Source organism: Ochotona princeps, chromosome 23 (assembly GCF_030435755.1).
Source record: "Ochotona princeps isolate mOchPri1 chromosome 23, mOchPri1.hap1, whole genome shotgun sequence".
Lineage (NCBI taxonomy): Eukaryota > Metazoa > Chordata > Mammalia > Lagomorpha > Ochotonidae > Ochotona > Ochotona princeps.
This window is the reverse complement of record NC_080854.1, coordinates 32,347,871-32,358,840: the sequence shown is the minus strand read 5'-3', so window position 1 is coordinate 32,358,840 and position 10,970 is coordinate 32,347,871.

The following is a 10,970-nucleotide window of genomic DNA, read 5'->3' as shown; positions in this document are numbered from 1 at the left end:
AGAACAGGATTAAACAAGGCAGAAGAAAGCAAATGAAGAATAGCCACTCGCCTTGCAAGAATGAATATATATATTGAACCTTTCTGTTGTTTATGAAGAAATCTCATCTTGACCTGACCTTCAGTGATCGTAAATATGGCTTTATTTTATGAGCATTACTTTCCCAGGATATTTGTTATATATTAATATCTAGAATCACTTGATTAAGTTATGTATATATTTTGTATACTTAAAAATACATGTTTATGTAGGCATACATGCCTACATGCGGAGGTTTGTATGTACATACGTTTACCTAGGCACAAATAGTCATTACTTTCTGACGCTATAGTTTGATTTCTACGGTAGTGTTGCTGTTTTATCTGATGAGCTTAATATGTTCTATTTTGATAAATAAATTTTATAGACTAAGGCAAATGAATGAGAGTTATGAACTGTCACCAAAAAAATGTTAAACTGTCATGTTTTGATTTGTGCATGTAACGTGTGGAATTTCATTGAAGTAAGCAGAATATCCCTCAGCTAGATGTCTGCATCCTTTCAGACCTGGCTACTGTGTCAGATGAAATGGCAAGGAAGATTCAGGCTGCAGGTCAAACCTTGAAGCAGAAGCTGCTTCTGCATTCTTGGAAGAAGGTCCCACTGTCATCAGGTGTGGCAAACAAAAGGTCAGGGGCCTGGTGTGGTAGCCTGGTGGCTAAATCCTCGCCTTGCATGAGCCGGGATCCCATATGGGTGCCAGTTTATATCCTAGCTGCTCTACTTCCCATCTGGCTCCCTGCCTGGGAAAGCAGTCCAGGATGCCCCAAAGCCTTCGGACCCTGCACCCGTGTGGGAGACCCGGAAGAAGCTCCTGGCTTCAGATTGACTCAGCTCCAGCGGTTGCAGCCACCTGGGGAGTGAACCAGTGGATGGACAGGCTTTGTCTCTGTATCTCCTTCTCTCTGTACATCTGACTTTCCAATAAAAATAAAGAAATATTTCTTTTTCTGAATAAAAAGAGGGAAGTGTGAAATACAGAACAGTCAGAGGGAGAAGCACCATTTCTGGCTTTCAAGACAGAACAAGGGATGGCATGTTATAAAGCTAGAAAAGGGGCGATGCAGGAGCATAGCACGCTAATCTACCTGCGATGCTGGCATCCCATATGGGCACCAGTTTGTGTCCCAACTGCTCCACTTCCAATCCAGCTCCTTGCTAGTGACCTGGGAAAGCAGCTGACGATGACTCAGGGCTGTGGCCCTAGCTGCCAGAAGAAGCTGCTGGCCCGCATCTTCAGACTGGCCCAGCTCTGGCCATAGTGGCCATCTGGTGAGCCAGCAGATGGAAGATTTTCTCTTTCTCAAATTTTGAAGGAAGCAGTAGCTAGAACAGGCAGAGGAATTGCATGGTGGCTACTTGCGCCCCAGAGGGACACAGCTCGGCCACACCCCGATGTGGGCTCGGGGGAGCCTGAGTTGACGTGGCTGCGTTGAAGCTGCCGAGTTTGTATCATGTGCTTCAGCAGCAACAGGAAACAGTCTCAGGCTGACTCGGTTTTCATCTCTATTTTGAAAATACTTTTCTAGTTGACACCGGCAATCTGTATTTTGGAGATTTGCTTTGCTAGCATTTTGAATTTCAGTAAATAAAATTTTTAAAATCTTTTGAATGATGTGCCACCTTAGGGTCACAATCCCTTTTATTTGGAAAGTATCTATTTGAAAGGTGGAGTAACGGGGAGAGAGAGCCTTCCATCTGCTGATTCACTCCCCTGCATGGCCGCATTTGCCTGGCTTGGATCAAGCAGGAGCCAGGAGCCAGGAGCTCCGTCCTTGTCCCACGAGGGGGACTGGGCACAAGTACCTGAGGTGTCTACTTCCTTCTCAGATATGTTATTAATAACCTGAATCGCAGGTGATGAGCTGCGACCTGAACAAGTGCTCCAACGTGGAATGCTAGCATCTTTGTTCTTAACCCAGCCTGCTTCCTATGACTCTGGCCCAATAGATCCTTTCTAAGGGGTGACTTCCTGGGGCTGGTTTGTTGGAATAGTGAGTTAAGCTGCAGTGGCAGCATCTCATAGGGCTCTGGTTCAAGTCTTAGCTGCTCCACTTCCCATCCAGCTCCCTGCTTGTGGCCTGGGAAAGCAGTAGAGGAGGGTCCAGCTGCTTGGCTTACAGCACACACGTGTGAGACCTGGAAGAAGCTCTGGCTGCTGGCTTTGGCCTGGCCCAGCCCAGCCATTGAGGCCAACTGGGGAGCGAGCCAACAGATGGAGATCTCTGTGTCTCTGTGATTCAGCTTTTCAAATAAACAGATATTTTTGTTTTTTAAAGGAATACTTAGGCCTACATGGGCATGCATCCCTCTCAACCATGTAAATAATATTGAAAACAAAATAAAAATTTTTAAATAGGAATGGCAAAAAAAGGGAATACTTAGTTAGCAAGATGTTTCATTTTTCTACAGGTTTATATTGGGCCTACAACAAATAAAAAGGTGTGTGAGGGGCCGTGTTGTGGCATAGTGGGCACTGCCACCGTCTGTGATGCCAGTACAGAAGTCAGGTTCGTGTCCTACACTTACAATCCAGCTCCCTGCCAGTACACCTGGGAAAGCGGCGGAAGATCGCCACATACTTGGGTTCCTACACCCACCAGGGAGACCAGGAGGAAGCTTCTGGCTTTGGCCTGGCCCAGAACTGTGCTGTTGTGGCCATTCAAATGCATGACTTAAAAATGTTTGAGATGCTGTGGTATGTGCAGTTTAAAAATGCTTTAAGATTTATTTGAAGGAGCATGCTTCCACCTACTGGCTCACGCGACACATGGCTGCAATGGCCGGGGCTCAGGCTGAAGGCCGGGGCTTGCATTGCTGATGATTCGTTGCCGGAACTGCTTGAGCCACGTGTCCAAAAGTGCCCGCTGACCTCATATCCGGGTGTTGTATCACCTCTGCAGCTGATCCAGCTGAATTCAGCTGGAGGTGTGCGTTGCTGCTGCCCGTGCCTGCTCGGCCCCAGGCTGCTGCGACTGGAATTCAGACTTGCTCTCTGGACTTTGGCTTCAGTTGAGCTGTTTGTGTATTTACCTGCCCATGTACCTAATTACCTGGATCCCTTTACTCAGTGTAATCATTTCCATATCAAGCCAGGAGTGAAAGGGACACTTTTTCATCAGGCCTGGCAGGCTTGTTACATCAACCTGCCCTGTGTGTTCATCTTGTGTGGTGGAGGAGAGGGTGGAGTGGAACAAGAAATCTATTTGAAGAATTATTTTGTTTATAGAAGGTGTATAGATTCCATGTATTTCACAGTGCAGGTTTAGCACAGTGAACCTTTCCATCCTACCCACCCACCCTTCTCCTTCCTCCTTTATTTAAAAAAATCTTACAATGGCATACTTTCTGTATATATATACTTTATATATATATATACACAAAGATTTATATATTTTATTTGAAAGGCAGATATACAGAGAGGAGGAAAGACAGAGAGGAAGATCTTCCATCCATTGATTCACTCCCCAAGCGGCCGCACTGGCTGATGCTGCGCCGATCCAAAGCCGGAAGCCAGGAACTTCTTTCTGGGTCTCCCACACACATGCAGGGTCCCAAGGCGTTGGGCCGTCCTCAACTGCTTTCCCAGGCCACAAGCAGGGAGCTGGATGGGAAGTGGAGCTGCCGGGATTAGAACCGGCGCCCACATGGGATCCCGGCGCATTAAAGGTGAGAACTTTAACCATTATGCTATTGCTCTGGGCCCATTGGCGTGCTTGCAGTTCACTTCAGCATCACAGACTTGTCATTCCATTAGATAAGGAGATTAACAGATAGCAAGTACAAAAATTCACAAAAAAAGATTATGGTTGAAGACTGTAAATAGTCAAGTCTCAAAATGTTAATTTAGCTCCTATGAGGATACTTTGTATTAGTTATCACAGAGCAGGGTAACCGTAATATTTGTCCTTTTAGGGTTGGCTTATGTCACCATGCAGAATGGTTTCTAGTTTGTTGTAAAAGACAAATTCAGTCTTTTTTGCTTGACACATACCACGTTTATGCAGTCACTCACTGGTAAACATGAGCTGATTGCCAGAGATCTTTAAAAAATTAAGACCGAGTTCTAAAAACATTGCAGTGTATTAACCAACCAACCAACCAAAAAGGACATTTATGTTTTGGGGAGGCATCTAAACAGGAGGTTTAGGGAGAAGGTGGTGGGAGGGTTTGGTTTTACTTTATGTGACTGTGTAATGAACATGATTCAGAATTCAGGAGAAAATCATACAAATTAGTATATTTAAATGCCAACAATAGTTTGGAGATACTGACATGGAAATGTATTTTAAAAAATGTTTATTTGAAAAGCAGAGAGAATCTGTCTTCTGGCTAACCTACCCAATGGTTGCAATCACCAAGACTGGGCCAGAGCAAGGCTGGGGGTCAGCAGCTCCGCCTTGGACTCCCACTCGGGTCCTCTGCTGCCCTCCCCGGCGCATGAGCAGTAAGCTGAGACAGTCTGCTGAAGTCAGTATGGGATGCTTTCTAGAATGCAGGCCCCGCATTTCAAAAAATACATGTTTATTTGAAAGGCTAAATATCTAGCAGATCTCAAACAAAGGTGATAGAGCAAAAAGGAAATCCTAATCCCCTCACCTTCTGATTGTAGGTTCCATCTCTCTCACATTTTGACCAGATGTGTTCATACTGAGGGGGTATGTGAGTGTTAGTGTATAGTTCAGCATCTTCTCACTCACTGATACTGTGCAGTCATTACCACCACCCATCCTCAGAACTTCTCCAAGACAGGTTTCATTGGAGCTGGCTGCCTATCTGTGTGGATTTCACACCCTCTGAATATGAGTATTGCTCTTTGCTTGGAAGTCAAGTTCTGTGTGAAAGAGGCCTAGGTCATCCGACAGACCCAGCAACTTTATTTTACCCCATCACTTGAGTAGAGCATGGTACGGGTGCCTCGTGACTTCTAATCATGTACACTTATCTGATAAGTTCCAAGAAACTGTTAAGTCAGAGGCACCCTGGTAATCTGCATTTCTTGCATGCGAATCTTCATGGTCTTGAACCGAAGATGTCTCCACCCACGGACAGTCAAGGTCTTTCATAGGCTGGGATGACTACTGGCCAGTCTCGCCGGTCACTGTAGGCTGGGCCATCCGGAGCGAGGGTCGTTTGTGCTCATTTTCCCAGTGCTCCTGCAAATGGACTTCCAACGGAAGTGTGTGTGAGTGTTTGCAGTTGATACTCTTTGTATTTTGAGATCAAAGAAACAGCACCATCCAAGCTGGGCTTGGGAAGAAAAAAGAACCTAACCTTTTAAAATATCCTAAAATGGTGGGAAGTCCATATCAAAGAAGGTAAGTGGTCTTTAATTGTTAATTAATGTGTGGAAATCCATCGCAATATGAATAAAAGGACATCTAGAAAGCATCAGGTTTTCTCCTGACAAGTTTTTAACGTGGTATAATTATTTTCACTAAAATGTGTTTCACACTGCTTATCAAGACTAGTTAGTGTAACATAAGTAAGATAAATGCGTATTTTCAGGATGCTAAAATTTTAACTGTCTATAGGGTTGCTTATCATAGTTGAGTGTTGTTTACCTTATAAACACCATTGATTGCATTTTGGTATACTTTATAGTTATTCATTTGAGGTTTTTAAAAGTATATTTTTACTCAATTGACAAGTAATGCAGCCATTCGCTTCCTCCAGATTCCATTTTGATGCCAGCAAACACCCAGGTGGGCTGCTGTAGCTCGGCTCTTGGGGCAGCTGGGATTGTCTGAGGAGCCCCAAGCCCCATGGGAAGAGCAGCTCTGAGCCAGCGAACACAGGTGCTGTGTGAGTGGCCGCCACATGCAGTGGTCAGGTGTCCCTCCTGCTGGCATCCCTAGAGACCACCTGTATCTGTGAAAATCACATTTGTGGACAGAAGTCTCCTGGCTTCCCTAGTCAGGAGCTCTGGTGTCCGATCACTCCTGAAGTCATTTTGGTGCCAGCAGCGAAGGTTACTGTCTTATTTGTGATGCTTCTGGAAAGTTCAGTCAAAAGAGTTAAACAAACGAAAAAAAGAGCCTGGTTGAAGTATTTCATTTTCATTTTGATGGGTTGTACAACTTTTTTCTGGGGACCTGGGAGGGTAAGCCACTGCAGGTGACACTGGAGTACCAGTGCAAGGCAGGAAGCTCTTGGCTCCTGGACTTCAGCCTGACCTAGCCCTGGCGTTGTGGCATCTGGGGAGAGAACCAGTGGATGGAAGCTCTCTGTCTTTCTGCACTTAGAAGAGCTTTGATCAAATGCTTGAATTCCAGTCCTGTGTTTTTGTTGTGAGTGACAGATGCTGATGAGCTTGAGCTTTGGTGTTAATGATTGGAAGGAAATGTTGCCTGAGTGTAGGTCAGTCTTGCTAGAATGGCCATGAAGCGTGTGCTTCTACCACACTGTGGGTTCTGCTCAAGCTCTTCAGATTGTCAAGGCCGATAAGCTTCCATGGGAGGGAGCACTCCCTTGACTGCTGGGGCAGGAATGTGATAACTGTGTGGCAACTGAATTTATGGTCCCAAGTCCACAACATCATAGACATATTATCATTTACCTTTGAGAGCTTAGGAGTATGGTGGGGTGGGGTTGTGGACAGCAGGTTCAGCCAAGGCCAGTAGTGCTGGCATCCTGGCTGCTGTGTCTTGACTGTCCCACTCCTGATTACCTCTCTAGTGATGCTCCTGGGAAAGCAGCAGGGTACCATCCACATCGCTGGGCCTCTATGCACACATGGGAGACCCCAAAGAAGCTTCAGTATGGCTCTGCCCCAGTCTCTCCTCTCATTGGCAATCTGCTATTCAAACAAATAAAATGGTTTTTAAGGTTTATTTATTTTTACTTGGAAGGCAGAATTTTTTTTTAACAGAGCTAGAGATCTGCCATCCATTAGTTCACTCTTCAAATGACAGCAATTGCTGAAGCTGAGATGATCTAAAGCTAGGATCCAGGAGCCTCCTCCAGGTCTTCCAAGACCTAAGCCAACCTCCACTGCCCTCCTAGACCACAAGCAAGAAGCTGGATTGGTAATGGAACAACCGGAACACAAACTGGCGCCCACATGGGACGCCAATGCTCTAGGTAGAGGCATAGCCCACAGTGCCACAACACCAACCCAAACAAACTTTAAAAAAAAAGTCTGAGGGGAGTTGGCATAATGGTGTTTTGTTGATGGCATATTTATGAGTGCTATATGAATTTTACAAATAAATTTCAAGTTCAGTGTTTCATTTTTTTTCATAATGTGTGTTAATTATTTCCTGATAGGAGCCTCAAACCAATGAGAAATAAAATGCATAAATAGGAAACTGGAAAAGAGCTGTTGAACAGGCAGTAAATGTTCATGATGTGACATGAGCTGAAGGGTAAGCCAGACTTTGTCACCAAGATTGGGAAGTCATTCCAGACCCTGCATAGATTGTGGACATTCTGAGCACTGCAGAAGAATGGCTCCCGGTCAGGTAGGCTTGGAGTGGAAATAATCATTCTTGAGGGAATGGGCAAGGAACGGGCAAGGTGGTGTTGTAGGGTGGGGATGGAAACCCTTGGGTTTTGGCAGTGCCTGGCCTTGGAATCCAGTTCCTGGCTTCCCAGTGGTGGCAGCTCCTCTCTGTAGCTCCTTTCCACCAGGAGAAAAGTTCTGGATGCCACCATTTATTTCTGTCATGGAAATACATCCTGAGCAATTTCCCAGCTTTCTGAAGCCAGAGCAACGGCAATAATGAAATTGGGGGGGTCAAACTGATGCCTGCCATACTGTTCCCTTTAAATCAGATTAACTATTTTTATGGTTTGTTTTTCTCAGGAGGCAGCACCTGGTTTTGGGGAAACCACCAGAGGGAAGCATCCTGTGCTAGTCACTCTAAGGTTGAGGCCAAGTTTGGTCCCTGGCAGCTGTGTGTCAACCATCTCATGATGGAGGTCAGTGAACTGGGGGCGCACCTGTTGAGCTAGGCTGTGTAGAGCATCTTGCCCACCTGGCTCTGCGCCCCAGTCAGAATGCACGTGTACTTCATTCCCATGATGGCTGCTAACTGAGGTACTCCGAAGCCCAGGTGTATTCAGCACACTTGCTAGACTTTTAGTGTCACAAAATAGTCTGCATTTCCAGAATAAATTTCTCAATGGCACAGAGGGATGACTTGATCAAGAATTCAGTAATAAAGACAACTTTCATGAATGCGAGTGTTTTCACAAATTTGGTCTCAGTTTGTCACCTATATGTAATCACAAGTTTTGGATAAAGAAATGACACTAACAGAGGCAAGTGTCTTTTCTGAGCGTTTTTCCACACAATTTGCTAAGTGAATGGGCTAATGAGCTGCTGTGATAGATCTTTGAAGATGCTTATGCAAAGTACAAATAAAGTAAAAATGATTTTCTTAACATACAGAGTGCTGGAGTTAAAAAGATTTGATAGAAAAGTCACTTGCGGATCTGGGGACTTGCCTTCCTGAAAGGAATGCATGCTCCGGGGATCTGTCCGCGGTGCTGAACCAGACCTGCCACAAGTAAGTCAGAGCATGGCTGGCCCTCCTGCGCTTTTATTGCCAGTGACAAAACTAATGATACAAAATTATTTCATCAAATATTAATTTTTTAAAAATTTTTAAGTATTTTATTTTCAGTATAACAGCTTTATGTAATTATGAGAATATCTCAACAGTTCATGGAAAATGGAATTAGAAGGTAAGTAAGTTTATTTTGATAAGAAAATGAAACATAGTATTTCATAGCATGCATTTCTCTTGAATTCATAATGTATACCATTAATTCCTTTTAAAAGCACATCAGTGGATTCTAGTGAAGTTTTGGATAGAAGTGCAAGTGTTAAAATGTTTATTGTTTTGGATTACATTTGAGATTTGTGTGGGCAACTGCCTGGGTTGCCTAGGCAAGTGTTACACCACTGGGAGAAAAGGATCCAATAGCTGACAGGCATTCTGGGCCTGGTTAATGTCAAATTTGTGTTAACTATACCAGTGTGTCAGCATAGTTGCCTGTTTTATTTTTATTTTTTAAAAGATATGTGAGGAAGCCTGGTAATGCCAGGCTGGGACATGCCACCCAGCCTCCAGCCTTGGGGGCTGCAGATTGCTTGAGGAAAGGGGATTCCCCTTTGAGGAAGGGGATCTAGGGACGTATTTGAGTGGGAGTGGATGGGCCCGGCGCAATAGCATAATGGTTAAAGTCCTCGCCTTGCACACACCAAAATCCCATATGGGCACCGGTTCTAATCCCGGCAGCTCCACTTCCCATCCAGCTCCCTGCTTGTGACCTGGGAAAGCAGTGGAGGATGGCCCAAAGCCTTGGGACCCTGCAGCTGCATGGGAGACCAGGAAGAGCTCCTAGCTCCTGGGTTCAGATTGGCTCAGCACCGGCCGTTGCGCTCACTTGGGGAGTGAACCATCGGGTGGAAGATTTTCCTCTCTGTCTCTCCTCTCTGTATATCTGCCTTTCCAATAAAAATAAATATATCTTGAGTGGGAATGGCTGAGGGCATGTTTGATAGGGAAAGAATGACTTCTGGGGTCTTCCACAGACTGGACCTTTGGACTCACAGGCAGGTGAGGGAGCTCAGAGTGGTTTAGAGGGGGAACTGTAGAGCATGACTGGCTCAGGTCAAGGAACCTGCCCACATGGGAGACCTGGGATGGACTAAATAACATTGCCTGCTGCCCACTGGTGTATGCAAAAGCTGGGGCTGGGGTGCCTGCCTGACTGGGTTAGGCCATGGTACCTGTCTGCGAGCGTTGGAACAGCGAGTAGGCCACTTGGTCGTGGCTGCAGCACCCACCAGAACGTGAGAGAACTGGATCTGGGAGCAGATTCTGGGGGGGAATTGTGGGCTCGCTTCTGTGGGGTGCAATATCCATTGTTTTACATGGAGAGCTAGGGTGGTGATGGGCCAAGCCAGGCTGGACCGTGGAACTTGCAGGAACTGGGGCTAGAAGAAGGCCAGACTAGACCACGTTGTAGCACCTGCCAGCACATGCAAAGGCCAGGACTGAGGACAGACCAGGCCAAGTAGAACCACTGCACCTGACAGTGTCTCAGAACTATCAGAACCACTCAGCACCCTCGGAACACTTCCCCACATCGGGGTCTCCAGGCGTCTTCTGATGGCCGTCCCTCAGTTCTGGACACTGATGCAGTTTGACAGCAAGAAGCAGCCCCTTCCCTTTCCTTCCCTGCAGACACAGGAGAAAAATAAAACCCTGAAACATTTGTCCCACCCGCCTTCCTCCGTACCTCGACCTACTCTAATCGGGCCACGTGGGCTGACAGCCCTCTCATCTATGTAAACTGTATTAGAAAGTTAAAAATAACAAACTTCAACTAAATTTATAGTCTTATATGTCCTTTGCTTTAGTTTATTTTAAAGTCATAATAGAGTTATCTGAAGTTTATAAATAACCTATACAAGTAGTTTCTATGTAGATTTATTTTTTAAAAACAGATACCTAGGGCCTGGCGGCGTGGCCTAGCGGCTAAAGTCCTCGCCTTCAAAACCCCGGGATCCCATATGGGCGCCGGTTCTAATCCCGGAAGCTCCACTTCCCATCCAGCTCCCTGCTTGTGGCCTGGGAAAGCAGTGGAGGATGGCCCAAAGCTTTGGGACCCTGCACCCGCGTGGGAGACCCGGAAGAGGTTCCAGGTTCCCGGCTTCGGATCGGCGCGCATCGGCCCGTTGCGGCTCACTTGGGGAGTGAACCTTCGGACGGAAGATCTTCCTCTCTGTCTCTCCTCCTCTCTGTATATTTGGCTGTAATAAAATGAATAAATCTTTTAAAAAAAACCAGATACCTAATACAAATTAAGACCTGAGTTCCATTTCCTGATAATGTTACTCACTTGCTTTCCTGAGAGGCAGAGAGCGTCCCTGTGTGGCAGAGGCCCACAGTGGGAGTGGGGGCTGAGCCCGGCTA